Source organism: Mus musculus, chromosome Y (genome assembly GCF_000001635.26).
Source record: "Mus musculus strain C57BL/6J chromosome Y, GRCm38.p6 C57BL/6J".
NCBI classification, from domain to species: Eukaryota; Metazoa; Chordata; class Mammalia; order Rodentia; family Muridae; genus Mus; species Mus musculus.
Genome location: NC_000087.7, coordinates 14229339 through 14250140, shown reverse-complemented (window position 1 = coordinate 14250140; position 20802 = coordinate 14229339).

Genomic DNA, 20802 nt, shown 5'->3' with positions numbered 1-20802 from the left:
GTGAAATAGCTGAATATAAAATTAACCAAACATGTCAATGGCCTTTCTCTTCACAAAGAACAAACAGGCTGAGAAGGAAATTAGAGAACCATCACCCTTCTCAATAGTCACAAATAATATAACATACTTTGGCGTGATTCTAACTAAGGAAGTGGAAGATCTGTATGATAACAACTTCAAGTCTCTGAAGAAAGAAATTAAAGAAGATTTCAGAAGATGGAAAGATCATCCATTATCATGGATTGGCAGTATCAACATTGTAAAAATGACCATCTTGCCAAAAGAAATCTACAGATTCAATAAACTCTCCATTAAAATTCCAACTCAATTCTTCAATGAATTAGAAAGGGCAATCTGCAAATACATTGGGAATAAACAAAACCTAGGATAGCAAAAACTCTTCTCATGGATAAAAGAACCTCTGGTGCAATCACCATGCCTGACCCAAAGCTTTACTACAGAGCAATTGTGATAAAAACTGCATGGTACTGATATAGTGACAGAGAAGTAGACCAATGGAATAGAATTGAAGACCCAGAAATGAACCCACACACCTATTGTCAATTGATCATCTACAAGGGAGCTAAAACCATCCAGTGTAAAAAAGACTGCATTTTAAACAAATAGTGCTGGCACAATTGGTGGTTATCATGTAGAAGAATGTGAATCAATCCATTCCTATCTCCTTGTACTAAGGTCAAATATAAGTGGATCAAGGAGCTCCACATAAAATCAGAGACACTGAAACTTGTAGAGAAGAAAGTGGGGAAAAGCCTCAAAGATATGGGAACAGGGGAAAAATTCCTGAATAGAAGAAAAATGGCTTGTATTGTAAGATTTAGAATTGACAAATGGGACCTCATAAAGCTGCAAATCTTTTGTAAGGCAAAAGACACCTTCAATAAGACAAAAAGGTCACCAAAAGATTGTGAAAGGATCTTTCACTATCCTAAATCAGATAGGGCACTAATATCAAATATATATAAAGAACTCAAGAAGGTGGACTCCAGAAAATAAATTTAAAAAATGGGCCTCAGAGCTAAAGAAAGAATTCTCACCTGAGGAATACCGAATGGCTAAGAAGCACCTGAAACAATGTTCACCATCCTTAATCAGCAGTGAAATGTAAATCAAAACAACCCTGAGATTCCATCTCACACCAGTCAGAATAGCTAAGATCAAATATTCAGATGACAGCAGATGCTGGCAAGGATGTGGAGAAAGCAGAAAACTCCTCCATTGTTGGTGGAATTGCAAGTTTTAAATCAACTCTGGAAATAAGTCTGGCGGTTCTTCAGATAATTGGACATTGTACTACCATAGGATCTCACAATACCTCTCCTGGGCATATCTGCAGAAGCTGTTCCAACTAGTAAGACACATTCTCCACTATGTTCATAGCGGCCTTATTTATAATAGCCAATAGCTGGAAAGAATCCAGATGCATGTCAACAGAAAATGGTTACAAAATTGTGGTACATTTACACAATGGAGTTCTACTACTAATAGTACAGCTATTAAAAAGAATGAGTTTATGAAATTTATAGGCAAATGGTTGGACCTGGAGAGCATCATCCTGAGTGAGGTAACTCAATCATAAAAGAATGCTAATGATATGTACTCACTAATAAGTAGATATTAGCGCTGAAACCTAGAATACCCCCAAGATATAAGATACAATTTGCCAAACACATGAAACTCAAGAAGAATGAAACCCAAACTGTGGACACTTTTCCCTTCTTGAATTGGAAACAAAATACCCATGGAAGGAGTTACAGAGACAAAGTTTGGAGCTTAGACAAAAGGATGGACCATCTAGAGATTGCCATATGCAGGGATCCATCCACTAATCAGTCTCCAAACAAAACAAAACAAAACAAAAATCGTAGTAATCATGGCTACTGATCAGAAACCATACTCTTGGACCACTGATAAGAAAGTTAATTTAAAAAGAAGCCAAGTAACTCATTCCTTACTCAACATTCTTGAATGTCAACCCCATTGTTGGGAAGAGATTTACTATCACATTAAAAGCCCAAATAAACTTCTCTTTGGAAGGAAATTCAATCTATTGATAAGCCCTTCTCTCTATAATTTTAGTTTCAAAATTAGAAGAAGTATATAGATTATATGAGCCTCAAGCCACATCGAGAAAAGTTCTAGAATGGACCTGGTTAGAGAGATTTTCTTCACGCCTGGGCAGAGATGGAAGGTATGGGAGAGGCGAACAGTGTGCCCCCCATCATTGTGAAGCTGAAAACTGGTGCGACTTCTATTGGGGTACAACAATACCCCATGAGCAGAGAGGCCCAAGTCGGCATCAGACCTCACATTCAAAGGCTCATAGAACTAGGTGTTTTGGTCCCTTGTCAATCTCCCTGGAATACTCCATTACTACCAGTTAAAAAGCCAGGCACTAATGTTTATCTGCCAGTACAAGACTTAATAAAAGTAAACGAAAGAGTATGAAATATTCATCCTACTGTCCCTAACTCCTACAATCTACTTACTTCTCTCCACCCTGACAGACATTGTTATATAGTCCTGCACCTGAAGGACACATTCTTCTGCCTAAAACTACATCCCATGAGTCAGGTAATCTTTGCTTTCAAGTGGAGAGACCCAGATTAGGGATAGGCTGGACGAACTAACTTTGAGACATTTACCTCAAAAATTCAAGAACTCTCCTATTCTCTTTGATGAAGCCTTCCACTCGGACTTGGCACTGTTCAGGTCAGAAATCCCCCAAGTTTTTCTTCTTCATTATGTTTATGACCTGCTTCTTGCTGCCACCACCGAAAAATGGTGCAGACTGGGAACTGAAAAATTAATGGCAGAATTGAGGGAGTTGGGATACAAGGCATCTTCTAAGAAAGCCCAGAATTGCCAGACAGAAGTAACCTATTTGGGTTATAGTCTCAGGGAAAGGAAATGGTGGCTGACAGAAGCTTGGAAAACGACTGTAACTCAAATCCCCATCGCAACATCCTTAAAGCAGGTGAGAGAATTTGTTGGAATTCCTGGTTTTTGTAGACTCTAGATTCCAAGCTTTGCAACTCTGGCAGCCACACTCTAACACTTTACTAAAGAGACTGGAACTTTCTTATGGACCCCCATACACCAGTAGGCCTTTAAAGAGATTAAAAAGCCCTTGCTTAGTGCACCAGCCCTAGCCCTGCAAGACATGACTAAGCCTGTCACTCTATATAGAGGAATGAGCAGGAAAAGAAAGTGGGGTTCTGATCTAAGCTCTGGGGCCATAAAAATAACCTGTGGAATACTGGTAAAAAAACAAAAACAAAAAACAAAACAAACAAAGAAACAAACAAAAAAAAACCAAAAAACAAAAACCAAAAAACAAACAAACAAACAAACAAAAAAACTAGACCCAGTGTCCAGTGGATGGCCATTGTGCTTAAAAGCTATCGATGCTTTGTCCCTACTTCTCAAAGATGCTGATAAACTGATTCTAGGTCAACGAATGATAGTGGTAGACCCATGCCTTAGAAATCATCATTAGACCACCGCCTGATCGCTGGATGCCTAAATCTCACATGACCCATTAACAGAACCTCTTACTGACTGAGAGAGTGCAGTTTGTACACCCTGCTATCCTGAATTCTGCCACCTTGCTGTCAGAAGCTTACAAATCCCTACCAGAGCACCAGTGTATGTGCATCCTGGCAGAAGAAACCGGAACTAAGAAAGACCTCACTGATCAGCCATGGCCAGACTGCACCAACTGGTGCACTGATGATAGCAGGTTTTTCGTTAAAGGTAAGCAAAAGGCAGGGGCAGCACTGGGCAATGGAAAACAAACCATCTGCACCAGCACCTTGCCTGAAGGGACAATAACCCAGAGATCAGAGCTAATTGCACTCACACAAGCTTTGTACCTGGCCAAAGTGAAAAACAACAATATCTACACAGACAGCAGGTAAGTTTTCACCACTACTCACATATGTAGGACAATCTATAGGCAACGGGGGCTACTCACTTCTGCTGGGAAAGATATTAATAATAAAAAAAAATTTTGAGCTATTTAGAAGCCAAAACTTGAAAGTAAATTAAAAAAACAAAAAAACAAAAAGCAAACAAAACACATCAAAACAAAACAAAACAAGAACAAAGCAAAAAACAAAATGAAACAAATTAAAACAACAACAGAAAAACAAAAACAAAACAAACAAAACAACAACAACAACAACAACAAAACTAGACACCATACATTGTCCTGGTCACCAGAAATGCCTTGATGCCAGAGGGAAAGGAAATCAGATGGCTTACCTCGCTGAAAAACAGGTGGCTAAAAGAGAAAAATAAACAAATTAAAGATCATTATAAACTCATAGACACAGACTTTGAATAAACTCAGAAGATCAGGAACTAATCCGCAAAATACCTGAGATATGTGGGTACACTCCTCAGAAAGTAGCTTAGACCCAAGATGGTTGATATTATCTGCCCACCAGAAAAGGGCAACAATATGTAGCCAGTCTGCACAGGCTCACACATTTGGGAAATAAGAAGCTCAAAGAAATTGTTAAGAGCTCAAACTACTATGTTATAAAAATGTCTGACATTGCTCAAGATAGTGCTAATAAATGCCAAGCCTTTGTCCTCATCAATGCCAGACACAACAAGAACACCCCTGGAAGGTGGCTAAGCTGTAACTGTCCAGAGGCATAATGAAAATTAGATTTTACTGAAGTTATACCAGCCAAGTACAGTAATAAATATCTATCAGTTTTTATAGACACTTTTTCAGGTTGAGTAAAGCCCTCCCCACTAAGAAAGAGACCTCCAATATCATGGTAAAGAAGATATTAGAGGAAATTTTTCCAAGATTCAGCATCCCTAAGGTACTTTCCTCAGACAATGGCCCCTCCTTCATTACCCAAGTAAGTCAAGAGTTACCCAGACAATTGTGGATCAATCAGAAGTTACATTGTGTTTATAGACCCCAGAGTTCAGGATAGGAATAGCAGATGAATAGATCATGAAATAAACCTTGAATAAATTGGCTTTAGAGACTGAAGAAAAGATTGGACAACTCTCCTTCCCTTCACTTTGTTCCAAGTACAGAACATCCAAGGAAAATTTAAACTTACACCCTTTGAAATTCACCATGGGGGACTGCCCCCCTTAACAGAAGCAGGGAGAATGTGTGACCCTGATGTTCCTTTTTTCCCAAACCCTTCTAGCTCCCTTGAAGGCCTTAGAACTGGTTGGAAAGGACACCTCGAAATTGCTGAAAAAAAAAAAAAAGGAACGAACCAGGAACTGACCACAGTGACACATAAGAGTCAAATAGGGGACCCTGTCCTGGTCTGGCATCATTGTTCCAGGAACCTTGATCCCAGATACAAGTCCAGCTGCTCCTCCAGCATGTGCCTGGTTACCCATCCTGACCATACTGAGGTCCACTAGCCTGGCCCTGCTCACACTCTGAAGACACTGCAGAGGAACCTCCTCTCTCCCTGCTACCACTGACAAGAGACTCTCTAGTCTCATTTGCGGGGCTTCTGGGGCTTTCAATGTTACAAATCCTAAGGATGCAAACTCATGGTGGCCTTATTTGACAACTGGGCCAGAGGTTTAATTTTCCCACTTCTAAGATAAGAACTCTATACTAGAAGGAGTGGGGAATGTGTGACCCCAACTTAAAGTGTTTCTCCTAGGAAGGTAAAGCCTCTAGAGGTTCCCCAAGCTTGTTTTCCCTGATCTCTGAAAATACAGCCAGAAAGAACCTCTTTTTCTCTATAGTCAGCAAAAAGGCTTTTTGTTTCTATACTTTACAACCAGAGATGCCTCCCTTCCTGTGCCAAGGACAATAAGATAAAAATTCAGAAAAATCTCACTCCCCACTCCTGCCCTGTAAATTTCAGCAAGGACACCCAGAAGAAAAGAACTCTCCTCCTAACACCTCCCAACTCTTCCCAACTTCTACCAACTCTCCTCCCAACTCCTCCCAATTCCTCAGCTAGCTGTTAAAAGCCCTCTACTGTCACTGATCAGGGTCAAACTCCTCTGCCCTGCATGGTGGAGGGACTTCATCCTCAGCTTGCTGATAATAAAACCTCTTGTGTTTTTGGAGATATTTGACTTTTTTGAAGAGGCCAGAAGAGGGCATTACATCTCTATAGATCCTATAGCATAAGGGAATAATTTTAGGTTTCACAGAAATCATAGTTTTCCTTAAAACACATACAGATGACTTTGTACCCAACATTTAGAACTAATGTTTACCTGGAGAAGTAGCTCAGTGGTAAAGCACCAAGTAACAGTTTTGAGTTTCATCTTCAGTTGTGGAAAAATCAAAAAAAAAACAAAACAAAACAAAACAAAACAAAACAAAAAATAATACAAACAAACAAAAAAAAAACAAAATTAAAAAAACAAAAAGCAACCAAATAATCAAGCAAACAAAAAATTCAACAAACCCACCAAATTAAAAAAAAACAAAAAACAAAAAAGGAAAAACAAAAAAAACAAAAAACCTAACAAGCAAACAAAACACAGCAACAAGTCTCACAAATGAAATATGAGTCTGAAAAGTTTACTTAATTAACTGTATAATGTAAACTGAGCAAGAAAACCAATTTTCTATTGTAAGGTATCAAACAAAACCAGCATTAAACACTTTAGGAGCCTAAACTTAGGTATGATTAGAGCAATAGAAAAAAAAAATAATACTAATCGTAGTGACTACAGCAGAACAAATCTCACAGGGGGGCTAGAGAGATGGTTATTTTGGTAAATTGCTTTCCGTGATACTATATGGAATTAAGATGGGGGTCTAGAATCCACGTTAAAAGTACATTCTGCAGGCCAGTGCTGAGTAGGTGGAGACAGATGGCTGGCTAGCCAGCCAAGTGGTTTTGTGAGCTGCAGATTCAGAGATATCCTGTCTCAACTTTTAAGTTGTGTCAGACAGTGGTGGCACATGCCTTAATACCTGCAGTTTTGAGGAAAAAGAAGGGAAATTTCTGAGATTTTGGCCACCCTGTTATAAAGGGTGAGTTCCAGGACAAACAGATCTATACAGAGAAACCCTGTCTCATAAAAAAAAATAGTTGGAATATAATTTAGGATAAAACAGTTGTCTATTTCTGACCTCCTTATGCACACATACACTGAAATGTATACACATCGTTTTTTTGCTGAAACTCTTTTTACGATTTACACAATCTATTCAAATTATGACGTTTTTATTTCTTTTTTGGAAATAGAAAATATTAAGAAAGTGTCATATTTTTATTATCTCCACTGTATAGTAAAATTAAACATCTATCGAGAGAAATGATCCAACATACTTTAAAACACACACACAGGGCAGGGAATGAAAGATGACTTAGGAACCGCCAGACTGATTTCCAGAGTGGTTGTACAAGCCTGAAATCCCACCAACAATGGAGGACCTGGGCATATATCCAGAAGATGCCCTAACTGGTAAGAAGGACACATGCTACACTATGTTCATAGCAGTCTTATTTATAATAGCCAGAAGCTGGAAAGAACCCAGATGCCCCTCAATAGAGGAATGGATACAGAAAATGTGGTACATCTACACAATGGAGTACTACTCAGCTATTAAAAAGGATGAATTTATGAAATTCCTAGCCAAATGGATGGACCTGGAGGGCATCATTCTAAGGGAGGTAACACATTCACAAAGGAACTCACACAATATGTACTCACTGATAAGTGGATATTAGCCCAAAACGTAGGATACCCATGATATAAGATACAGTTTCCTAAATTCATGAAACTCAAGAAAAATGAAGACTGAAGTGTGGACACTATGCCCCTCCTTAGAATTGGGAACAAAACACCCATGGAAGGAGTTACAGTGACAAAGTTTGGAGCTGAGATGAAAGGATGGACCATATAGAGACTGCCATATCCAGGGATCCACCCCATAATCAGCATCCAAACGCTGACACCATTGCATACACTAGCAAGATATTATTGAAAATACCCAGATGTAGCTGTCTCTTGTGAGACTATGCCATGGCCTAGCAAACACAGATGTGGATGCTCACAGTCAGCTAATGGATGGATCACAGGGCTCCCAATGGAGGAGCTAGAGAGAGTAGCCAAGGAGCTAAAGGGATCTGCAACCCTATTTGTGGAACAACATTATGAACTAACCAGTACCCCGGAGCTCTTGACTCTAGCTGCATATGTATCAAAAGATGGCCTAGTTGGCCATCACTGGAAAGAGAGGCCCATTGGACTTGCAAACTTTATATGCTCCAGTACAGGGGAATGCAAGGGTCAAAAAGGGGGAGTGGGTGGGTAGGGGAGTGGGGGTGGGTGGGTATGGGGGATTTTGGTATAGCATTGGAAATGTAAATGAGCTAAATACCTAATAAAAAATGGAAAAAAAAAAAAGAATGATGACTTAGACATTAAGAACACTTGTTGCTCTTGTACAGAAACAAGGTTTAGTTCTTAGGACCCACATAATGGCTCACAACAATTTTTAATTCAAGATCCAGGGGATTTTGCCATCCTATTCTAGTTTCTAAGAGCACAAGACATGAATGTTGTGTTAACACCAGACATGCATGTTGTAAAAATACAAATGTGCAAAAACACGTTAGGTAAATAAATAAAACAATTTAGAATTACACACGACAGTCCCTTCAACTAAAACAAAGTAGGAGAGAGTTCTTTGGTGTTTTGTTTTGTTTTGTTTTGTTTTGTTTTGTTTCTTACTTTCAAGTTAGTATTGCAAACTTGAAACATGGAAAAACTCTTAGTAGTAGTGGAAGCTAAAATACTACCTCCTTTTTGCTACTGTGATGACAGATGACTGATAATATCTCTCTCACCCTTTGTAGGAATGTGTAAACAGGGACAATCAGCAATGGGCTTGGCTAAGATTGTTTTCCTGCTGTCCAAAACCTGTTACTCAGAATGCTTTGTGGTGGCCAGGAAGCTGAGTTCCTGAGGAAGTAAAGTTCTTGAGGAAGCATGGTAGGGAGAAGTCTCTGTAGAGGGAGTCAGTGAACTGTTGAAAGATATTTAATCCTGGTTCAGCTGGGGGTCCCAGTGGGATGATGGTGGAGGGATGGAGGTGTTACTAAAGGAGAAAGGAGAGCAGGTGATCCTCATTGGACTCCTGTGGTTAATGCTTCTGGGTTCACAATCCACTTTACCCAAGAAAAACAGAGAACTTTTTCGCTATGGGCAGGGGATTGAACAGTTTATCACCTAGCAGAAACCAGGAAGGCTAGGGAATTGGAGATCCTAAAAGTATTCTTGGGGCCTGGGGATGTGAGTTGTGAGTAAACTGGGTGTCAGTTAGTGGTGGAAACAGACTAGATCCTTTTCTGTACTGCTGCTGCCCACCAGGGATTCATTAAAAACAAACTGAAGACCAGTCTTCATTTTCCTTTACCTGGTTTTGAAAGACCAGATTTCCAAAATTTGTATATATAGGCGCCAAAGTGCTTCCAAATCCAGAGGCTCCTCTCATCCTAGGAAGAGCTGGTACTTCAGACATAATTCAGGGAAGGCTGTGTTTATGTATGTGTTGTTTTGGTATAGGAAGGTAAGCTCTAACTCTATATTTCAGTACTATCACAAAGCACATGTGCAGTGTTGACTGTCCTTGAAAATGATGTACTCAGCCTTACAACTTTACTGGGGCCTAAGGAAACATGTCTTCTATATTTTTTATATATACATTTTATTTTTTATTAATTTATTTTTTCATTGTTGAAGATTGAATGCAGAGCTTCTTTGTGTAGCATTAAAATATAAGTCCAGTCAGGCGAAAAGTATTTCATTAATATTTGCAAAAAAAAAAAAAATTATATATCTTGTTGTATTAACAACCAAGAACAGAATCTCCAGTAACTAATGATAATTAGAATGCAAATTCTAAAAAAATAATTGGATATACACTGTAATATGTTCAAATTTATTATTTCCTATTTAGTGTAAGTATTTCAATGAAAGTATAATTGATTGTATAGCAAGTAAACTATATCAATATTTTGCATATGATGTATATTCCAAACAATAATTCTGTATGATTAATCTTTAATTTTAATGGTTTTCTTGGAGGGTATAGTGGTGTGGGTCAAACTCTCATTGTCATGCCTGTAGATCAAATGCTGAGCCATCAAACTCTAACATCTGCATTCTTACTTTTTAAAACTTTAATTTCTTTATAGATTTCCAGTACAAAATCTTCTGGGAAAATATGAAGGTACATTTTTGGTTATATAATTTTTTAAAACTATATAGAATTAGCATAATTTCTATATTAGGAAATATAAGTTAATATACTGTATGACATCATAGTGATTTATTCTTTTTTATGTAGTGTTTTGTAACTATTTTTATTTTATTTGTTTATTTATTTATTTATTTTTTATTTTTACTAGATATTATCTTTCTTTACATTTCAAATATTAGTCCTTTCTTTGTTTCACCCCAGATAATCCCTATTCCATTTACCCTCTCTGTGTTTCTACGAGGGTCTTCCTCCATCCACCCATTTTACCCTCCCCACCCTGGTACATGCTTACACTGGGGAATCAAGCCTTCACAGGACCAAGAACCTCTCCTCCCACTGATGTCTGACAAGGTCATACTCTGCTATATATGCAGCTGGAACCATGGGTTGGTGCTTAGTCCCTGGGTGCTCTGGACATTCTTGTTGGTTCATATTGTTGTTCTTCCTATAAGGTTACAATCCCATTCAGCTCCTTCAGTTCTTCCTGTAACCCATCTACTGGGGATGCCATGATCAGTCTGATAGTTGTCTTTGAGCATCAGCCTCTTTTCTTGCCAAGAAATGCCTGAGCTTCTCAGGAGATAGACATATTTGGCTCCTGTCAGCAAGCACGTGTTGGTATCCACAACTGTGACTGGGTTTGGTGTCTGTATATGGGATGGATCCTCAGGTTGGGCAGACAATGGATAGTTATTTCTTCAGTCTCTGCTCTGCACTTTGTCTCCATATTTTTTCCAAGGAGTATTGTGTTCCCCATTCTAAGAGGGATTGAAACACCCACACTCTCATCTTCTTTCTGCTTGACCTTCATGTGGTCTTTGAATTAAATTTTGGATATTCTGAATTTTTAGAATAATATCCCTTTATCAGTGAGTGTGTGCCATGTTTGTAATTTTGGGAATGGGTTACCTCACACAGGATGATATATTTTATATCCTTCCATTTGCCTGTGTATTTAATGAAGTCATTGTCTTTTTGTCATTAGCATATATTTTTATCTCTATTGCTCTATTCTACAGCTTGAGGTCGAGGATGATTCCCCCTGAAGTTCTTTTATTGTTGGGAATAATTTTTCCATATCCTGGATTTTTTTATTTCAGATGATTTTGTAAATTGTTCTTTCTATCTTTATGAATAATGGAGTTTGAATTTTGATTGAGATTTCGCTGAATGTATAGATTGCTTTTGGCAAGATGACCATTTTTACTGAATTAATACTGCCAATCTATGAGCATGGGAGGTCTTTCCATCTTCTGAGATTTTCAATTTCTTTCTTCAGAGACTTGAAGTTCTTGTCACACAGATCTTTCACTTGCTTGGTGCGAGTAACAGAAAAGTATTTTCTACTTTAAGAAAATGTTATTAAGATTTTAAATTTTGATTTACATTTGTTGTGGAAATTCAGAAGTTTTCCACAAAGATTTAGAAATGTACTTTATGGTTTATTATGTTTAACAGTATGGAAAAGAATCAGTTACATATACAGGCAATTTGTATATTTTAATTGAATTGTTTTACACTAAGTCTTAACTGAGACATTATAGGAAAAAAATTAGACCTTCTATTTGGTAGAACAGAATAAAACCCTACTTTGAAATACAATTAATTTTCTAGAAAAGATTATCTATGTATCTATCTATCTATCTATCTATCTATCTATCTATCTATCTATCTATCTATCATCTATCTATCTATCTATCTATTTATCTGTCTGTAAACTTTAATTTTGAAAATCTAAAACATGAAATAAAACTTCTCTGATAATCTCTTAGGAAAAAAATCTGTAATTACTTCCCATTTGATGATTTTTTACTGCTATTTTTCTTTTTATTGTATGAAAAGAACAATTTAATTTTTTTTGAGCGTTCTTTTCCTATTTGTATAAATTGACTGCTTTCATTACTTTACTTTACAGGGACATGATCAACAACAAATTATATGAGCAGCATAAAAATATGTTTCAGAAGTTGTATGTGGGTGTACAGAAATTCAATAAAGGGGGAGTAATATCCAACATATATAAAGAACTCAAGAAGGTGGACTTCAGAAAATCAAATAACCCCATTAAAAAATGGGGCTCAGAACTGAACAAAGAATTCTCACCTGAGGAATACCGAATGGCAGAGAAACACCTGAAAAAATGTTCAACATCCTTAATCATCAGGGAAATGCAAATCAAAACAACCCTGAGATTCCACCTCACACCAGTCAGAATGGCTAAGATCAAAAATTCAGGTGACAGCAGATGCTGGCGTGGATGTGGAGAAAGAGGAACACTCCTCCATTGTTGGTGGGATTGCAGGCTTGTACAACCACTCTGGAAATCAGTCTGGCGGTTCCTCAGAAAATTGGACATAGTACTACCGGAGGATCCAGCAATACCTCTCCTGGGCATATATCCAGAAGATGCCCCAACTGGTAAGAAGGACACATGCTCCACTATGTTCATAGCAGCCTTATTTATAATAGCCAGAAGCTGGAAAGAACCTAGATGCCCCTCAACAGAGGAATGGATACAGAAAATGTGGTACATCTACACAATGGAGTACTACTCAGCTATTAAAAAGAATGAATTTATGAAATTCCTAGCCAAATGGATGGACCTGGAGGGCATCATCCTGAGTGAGGTAACACATTCACAAAGAAACTCACACAATATGTACTCACTGATAAGTGGATATTAGCCCCAAACCTAGGATACCCAACATATAAGATATAATTTGCTAAACACATGAAACTCAAGAAGAATGAAGACTGAAGTGTGGACACTATGCCCCTCCATAGATTTGGGAACAAAACACCCATGGAAGGAGTTACAGAGACAAAGTTTGGAGCTGAGATGAAAGGATGGACCATGTAGAGACTGCCATATCCAGGGATCCACCCCATAACCAGCATCCAAACGCTGACACCATTGCATACACTAGCAAGATTTTATTGAAAGGACCCAGATGTAGCTGTCTCTTGTGAGACTATGCCGGGACCTAGCAAACACAGAAGTGGATGCTCACAGTCACCTAATGGATGGATCATAGGGCTCCCAATGGAGGAGCAATGAAAGTAGCCAAGGAGCTAAAGGGATCTGCAACCCTATAGGTGGAACAACATTATGAACTAACCAGTACCCCGGAGCTCTTGACTCTAGCTGCATATGTATCAAAAGATGGCCTAGTCGGCCATCACTGGAAAGAGAGGCCCATTGGACTTGCAAACTTTATATGCCCCAGTAAAGGGGAACACCAGGGCCAAAAAGGGAGAGTGGGTGGGCAGGGGAGTGGAGGGGGGGATATGGGGGACTTTTGGTATAGCATTGGAAATGTAAATGAGCTAAATACCTAATAAAAAATGGAAAATAATAATAATAATAAAAATTTTTAAAGGTAAAAAAAAAAAGAAATTCAATAAAGAACAAGAAAAAACAGTGGTTGGTATAATAAATAACTTCATGATTAACCTCGTATACCTATGTATCAATTAGGAATGGAGAAACCAGCCTTGTGTTTGACACATGAAACTAAATTAATTCTCATTATCTAACTATTTTTGGTTCTGTTTTAGTCCTACTGAATTGTAAATCAGAGAGGTCTGATCATATACTATGCCAATGAAAACCACTAAGAATTTTAATGGAGACGAGATCATACATTTCCAAGAGGCCGACATTTGCTGAGAGATGAAGAGAGGATTACCAGCTTTTACAATATGTCAGCCTCAGGTATACTTGAAAGATAGAGAAAGATTACTTACTGTTGTCACCTGGACTCTGTCGTTTATTTTAGAAAACCAACTCAAACTAGCAAATTAGTTTTTACAATCCTAAACATAATCCCTATTTATTTTAAAAAAAAAAAGTGTATGGAAAAAACTTTCCTAACAACCCTGGCAAAATACTCCTGTGGAAGAATGTCACCAAACTATTTTAGATCATTTCCCCATTAATATAACAATCACTGTAGTCATCAAATGGTTTCCAAGTAAGATCAGAGGCAATTACCATATTAACAATTTTTTTTTTAATTTGGTTGGTTAATTGTTTGGGGGCTATTCAATTGGAAATGAACAGGAGATCATTTTCTGCCTGCGAAATGCATGGAGGGTCCTGCCATTATGAGTCAGTTCAGGAAAGAGATAGGGACTACAGATAAAAATTAAATAAATACTCCAAATGAAGGCAATTTTTAAACCTTTCATAGCATGGCAAAAAACATTGTAGTCATTTACAGACCAAAAGCTAGAACCTCTTTGTAGTGTGGGCATTGGGCTTACCAGCCTAGTCTCAGTATACTAACTTACTTGGAAATTATCATAAAAAAATACACTGAATATTTTGTCTTTAGATCTCTAAAAACCTCAGAAATACTTATCAAAATAACAGACTACAATAAATTCAACAGAATAAGTTTCATTTTATTTCAACAAAAATTTAGGCTTTTTATAATATTAAATATTTGTTATGAGTAATTCTAGCTCATTTGGTCAAAAATATATATGTTTTGAGGAAAATAATTCTAAAAACTTAAAATTTATGTTTTGTAGTATTATGTATAACATTGGCAAATTAGATAAGACATGCTCATTCATGTTAAACTCATAAATCTACTCCTATTTACTGAATCTTTTAAAAATAAGAAAACACCCTAGGCAAGATCTTAAACTACTGTTCTCCTGTATGCCATGACATTTTTAGCAGATATTTAAATGTATTAACTAACCTACTAATGAGTAGAAATCTGAAAGACCAGAATCTCTGTTACCTTTCACCTAATGACTATTCAATATAAACTATGACTACAATTAGAAAAATACCGAAATCCTAAAGTCAAATCCTCATCTCTTTTATCAGTCATTGAAAATCTTTTAATAGCTATGGTCCTGTAATCTGTAATCCCAGCACTTGGCAGTTGAATGCAGGAGGATCAAGTCCTTTGACTGTCCATAGCTACATAGTGAGTATGAGTTCAGCATGAGTAATGTAGGACTGTCTCAAATAAACCTGTCCCCTACAAATTAAACAGAAATATAATGTTAGTATAAAGATATAAAAATAGTAAATATTTCTGTCACTTCAGTAGGAAAATGTTGACCAGAAATACGAAAATAAATGTACATTTGGAATTTTTTAGCTATATTTTTTGAAGTGAAAACTATTGAAATCTGGATATCCATAGAATTCCCTGTTTAGAACATTATCCTGACAGCATATAGCCTAGAACTGGTAAGAAGTAAGGCTTGGAGAATCACAGGAGTTGCCTTGCCCAGACTTTAGAGATGACAGCAAAAAACTGTAAGTATCACCTCGTATTTTAGACTGAGGCAGTGCAATTGATGATGGCATGTTCCAATATAATAATAGAAAAACAAACAAACAAAAAAACAAACAAAAAAAAACTATTTTTTCTGCTTCAGACCTTGGCAGGGCCATTCTAGCCCCATCGTTTGACAAAAGCACAACACAACTCAGAAAATTGTTTTGATGACATCAACAATTGTCAGACTTAAAATTTATCAATGTGCTTCAAACTTCTCTCATCGTCTGGGGTTATACATGGTGGTATTTATGAGACCTCTAAATGATCCTTAGGGTTAGGAGCATAGTGTGTAGAGTTGGGAGTGGATATATAGACTGGAGAGATAAAATAGGAAGCATGGTGAGCCTTGGATTGCCTGTGCAACATACCTTTGCAGTTGTGGTAATAGATTCAGTGTAGATTGCCAATACCTTCTAGGAGCACTACCCTAGCACACAGTACAGTGCTTTCTTTTCTTTTTCGGGGATTTTGCCTGTGACAGGGAATGAAGCTTGGATACTACTGGTTGGTGTGTGGAAGATATCAATCATTGGATCAGTTCAAAGCTATGGGAGCTGCCAGTTAATAGGCTAAGCTTCAGACCACATCCTTCCAATGGATAACTATGGTCCAGTCTAGATGAATTTCTGGATCACCAGGATACATGAATAGCATGCAGTATTCTAGAGTAGTATCCAGCTTAATGATACTTCTGTTGATCTTGTGTCTTTCCCTCTTCTGTATCCCCCAAGTTCATTCCACTTTATTGGCATGACTCACAAATGAGAATTTGTGTATTAACATGTGGTATATGAGAGGAGTTGTCTGAAAAGAGATGAAATATTGAGTCATGGCAAACACAACTGTGGAAATGGAAACCATCCAGGGGCAAATGTTGTAAAATTAACATAGTCTGTGGAAGAAAAATGCTTTTGCTTTCAGAAGGAGAGTGAATGGAGTTTTTCACTAAGCTGGAAGGGGGGCTAATAAAGGCCTTTTTTACTGGAGAATTTAATAAGAATTTACCAAAACACAGGTGCAATTATTCTTACAGGATTGAACTGATTAGATGGGTAGAGTTTGGCTAGTATAAGATACTTGATTTAATGACTTTTGAGGTCCTTTTTTGAAATCATGATCAATAAATTTGCCCTCTGTGACATTTCTACTATATTTGTTTGAAAGATGAATAAACTAGGATACATAGATATAGCTTTATAGTATAGTTCTTGAATTTTCATGATGTGACAATTAAATCTGTATGATCAGGTCATATTCTAGAGCTCTGCATTAGGCACACATAATCGATGGCTCCTGGGGACATACACACAAATTAACAAACTTTACTTTATAGTGTTTCTTGTTTTCAGAATGGAATACATTTTATGAATAATCTAAAACAATAGATTCAGTTTCTATGTCCATAGAGACAGAATCTTAAAGACCCTAACAACTCTAAAAAAGAAAAATGAAAAAAGGAGAGAAAATAAAATAAAATAAACTTGAAGCTTTAAATAAACAACAAAAACCCAAAAACAAAACAAAACAAACAAACAAACAAAAAAACATAATTTTTTTGAAAAAAGAAAACTAAAAGAACCTAAAACCCTAAAGAAAAACAAACAAACAAAAAAATCAACAAAAAATTCTAGATCTCTACAAAGACCCAGAAAACATAAAATCATTACCACAAACAAACAAACAAGCGAAGAACTACAACAACCACACTATGTCTTAAAAAAAGAAAATCTCGCCAAATACACTGAGAACAATCCTAAAATCATTTAAAAACTGTAAAAAAAAGAAAAAAACCAAACTAAAACAAAACAAAAAAATCCTAAAATAATAAAAGCAAAACCTAAAACCCTAAGAAAACCTAAAATTACTAAAGAAACTCTAAATGACCCAAATAAGCTATTTTTTAAATTCTTAATAAACATTTTTAAAACCCTAAACTTTTATAAATAAGAAAACACAAGACCTCTTAAAAGACACTAAAAAAATTATAAAACCCTAAAAAAAATCCAAAAACTCTACAAGTCTAGATCCCTAATGAGACAATAAAAAAACAATTAAAAAAAAGAAAAAGAAAATGAAAAGGTACAAAACCACCACCCCAACAACTACAAATTCTACTGCCTTAAAAAATCGCCAAAAACACTGGAAAAGAAAATCATTTTACAAACCAAATTAAAAACAAAACAAAACAAAAAAAACTTCAAACAATCTTTAAAATTTCCTTAATTCAATTAAAAAAAAAAACAAAACTAAAAAATAAAGAAAAACCCTACAATTCTAAAACAATCTCAACAACTTTAAAAAGACCCAAAAGAACTCTAAAACCCTAAAAAAAGTTCCTTTAAAAAGTTCTAAAAACACATCATATCTCACACATCAAATCTCTGAAACTCAAAAAAAACTTGAAAACCTGCTTTAAAAAAGCAAAACAAAAATAAACAAACAAACAAACAACAACAACAACAAAACTACAATGCCCTGAAACCCTAACTAAAATCCTGAGATATTAAAAACAATCCTAACCCCACACCCCCCCAAAAATACCTACAAAACCCAAAAACATTAACTAAATTCCTAACACATAAAAATAATCCTAAACTCATTAAAAAACACACACACACACACACAAGAACACAAAAAAATATTACAATTCCTAAAACCCTATAAAACACTAAAAGTGTAAAAAGAAACAAAAACAAAACAAAACAGAACAACATAAACAAAAACACACAAAAAACTACAATTATCCTAAAATTATTTATAAAACCTAAAAAGCCCTAAAACCCTAAAATACCTTAAATTTCTAAAAGAAATCAAGATCCAAAATAAATAAACAAATAAACAAACAAACAAACAAACAAACGAATGAATAAATAAATAAATAAATAACCTCAACCCTACCCCCTACCCCCCCCCAAAAAAAAAAAAAAAAAACCTGTAAGGACAAAACAACCTCCCAAATTTAAAACCATTAAACCCTAAAACTCTAAATAACCCAAAGGGCTTTACCCTCCTGCACCGCCCCCCCCAAAAAAAAACAAAACCTGAAAATTGTAAAATAATTAAAAGCCCGAAAAAAAGCCTAAAATATTAGAAAAATTAAATCAGAAAAAAAAAACTAGAATCTTTAAACAAATGCTGAAATAGTCCTAAAATCCCCCCCCCCAAAAAAGAAAAGAATAATAAAATTCTGAAAACACACCTATCAGTTAGGCAGGCATTCAACTTACACAGTTTAGCCTGCTTCTGAGTGCTGGTGTAAAAGGGGAATAAAACTATACTTGACTCCTTTTTGTTTGTATAATTGTTTTCTAAAAGTTTTTTTTATTCTCTTGGGTGAGTGTATGTGTGTGATGTGTGTGTGTGTGTGTGTGTATGGGTGAGTGTATGTGTGTGATATGTCTGTGTGTGTGTGTGTTCTCCAAAGAGGTCATCAGATCGTCTAGAACTAGAATTGCAGGTGGTTGTGAACAACCATGTGGATGTTAGAAATTGAACCCTTGTCCTGTGCAAAAGCAATCAGTGGGCCTAAGCAGTGAGCTATCTCCTCAGTCCTTTCTGCTTGCTCTAATCTCTACTTCACTATTCATCTTGCCCAAATATGTCTTTAATTCCTACTTCTTCTGTCTGTTTTTATGTGATGAATTCTCCTTTGCTTTTCTCTTGTTTCTCCAATTACTTCAGCAAGATTCTGCATTGCCTTCTGTTTTGGAAGATTCTCGAGGAATCCTAAATCCAGACTTTAGGGCAGTTATTTAAAATTCTTACTGGTCGTTCTGACAATGGTTTCCTCTTCTTTTTTTTTTTTTAATTAGATATTTTTTCATTTACATTTCCAATCCTATCCCAAAAGTCCCCCCATACCCACCTCAACCCCACCACCACCACCACCATATCTTGTCGCTGGCATACCCCTGAACTAAGGCATATAAAGTTTGCAAGACTGATGGGCCTCTCTTTCCAATGATGTTCAACAAGTCCGTCTTCTGATAAAATGCAGCCAGAAATATGAGCACTGATAAGTTGCTAGAAAAATAAGCTCTGCGGGGTTTCTTTAGTTCATATTGTTGTTCCACTTATGGGATTGCAGACCCCTTAAGTTCCTTGGGTACCTTCTCTACCTCCTCCATTTCGGTCCCTGTGATTCATCCAATAGCTGACTGTGAGCATCCACTTCTGTGTTTGCTAGGCCATGGCATAGCCTCACATGAGACAGCTAAATCTGGGTCCTTCCAGCAAAATCTTGCCAGTGTATGCAATGGTGTCAGTGTTTGGAGGCTGATTATGGGATGGATCCCTAGGAATGGCAGTCTCTACATGGTCCATCCTTTTGTCTCAGCTCCAAAGTTTGTCTCTGTAACTCCTTCCATGGGTGTTTTGTTCCCAATTCTAAGAAGGGGCACAGTGTCAGCATTTTGGTCTTCAATACCCTTAAGTTTCATATGTTTTGAAGATTGTATCTTGTATCTTGGGTATTCTAGGTGTCTGGGCTAATACCCACTTATGTCACCACTAGGGTACTGGTTATTCTCCTCTGCTTCTCATTTGGTCACAGAGATTTTCATTTTGATCTCATTTGTCTAAGATGCCAGCATGCCCTCCTTATAGACTGTGGTACAATAGATGTTTAACTTTCATAACTATTGGGTAATGCTTTGATTTTTCTGCGTTTGCCTAATCAAATAAAGGGGATTATTCCTCCAGTCCATAGTGACAGGCATGCTTTAGAGAAGTCAGGACTAGTGGTCCTCAATCTTCAAAATGTTGTGAATTTTTAATTTACAGCTCTACAACAATAATGTTATTTCATTGCAACTTCATAAATATAATTTTGCTATAGTCATGAATTGTAAAGTATATATCTTATAAACAAGATATATGATATGTGACACTTGTGAAAGGGTTGTTTGAACACTCAAAGGAGTCTAATTCCATGGTGTGAAAAGCACTAATTTGGACACAATGGGGCTACTGCAGACAATGTAGACTGTTCATCCAGTGTTGCTGGAAAGAAGTCTCCGTACTTTGAAGGCAATGGGTTTTCCCAGAAAAGGCTTCTTCTGAGTCCCCAAACTTCTGTCAACACCTGTTCACCTTGGTGATGATCACTGATGTATCAAATGACCATACATAGTAAATTAGAGTAATACAGTTTTCTTTTCCACCCTAGAAAGTGGGGATTCTAAAAATATGTCTACTAGCTAAAAGCAGTGATGGTGCTCTTCCTAGGGTTCCTTACAT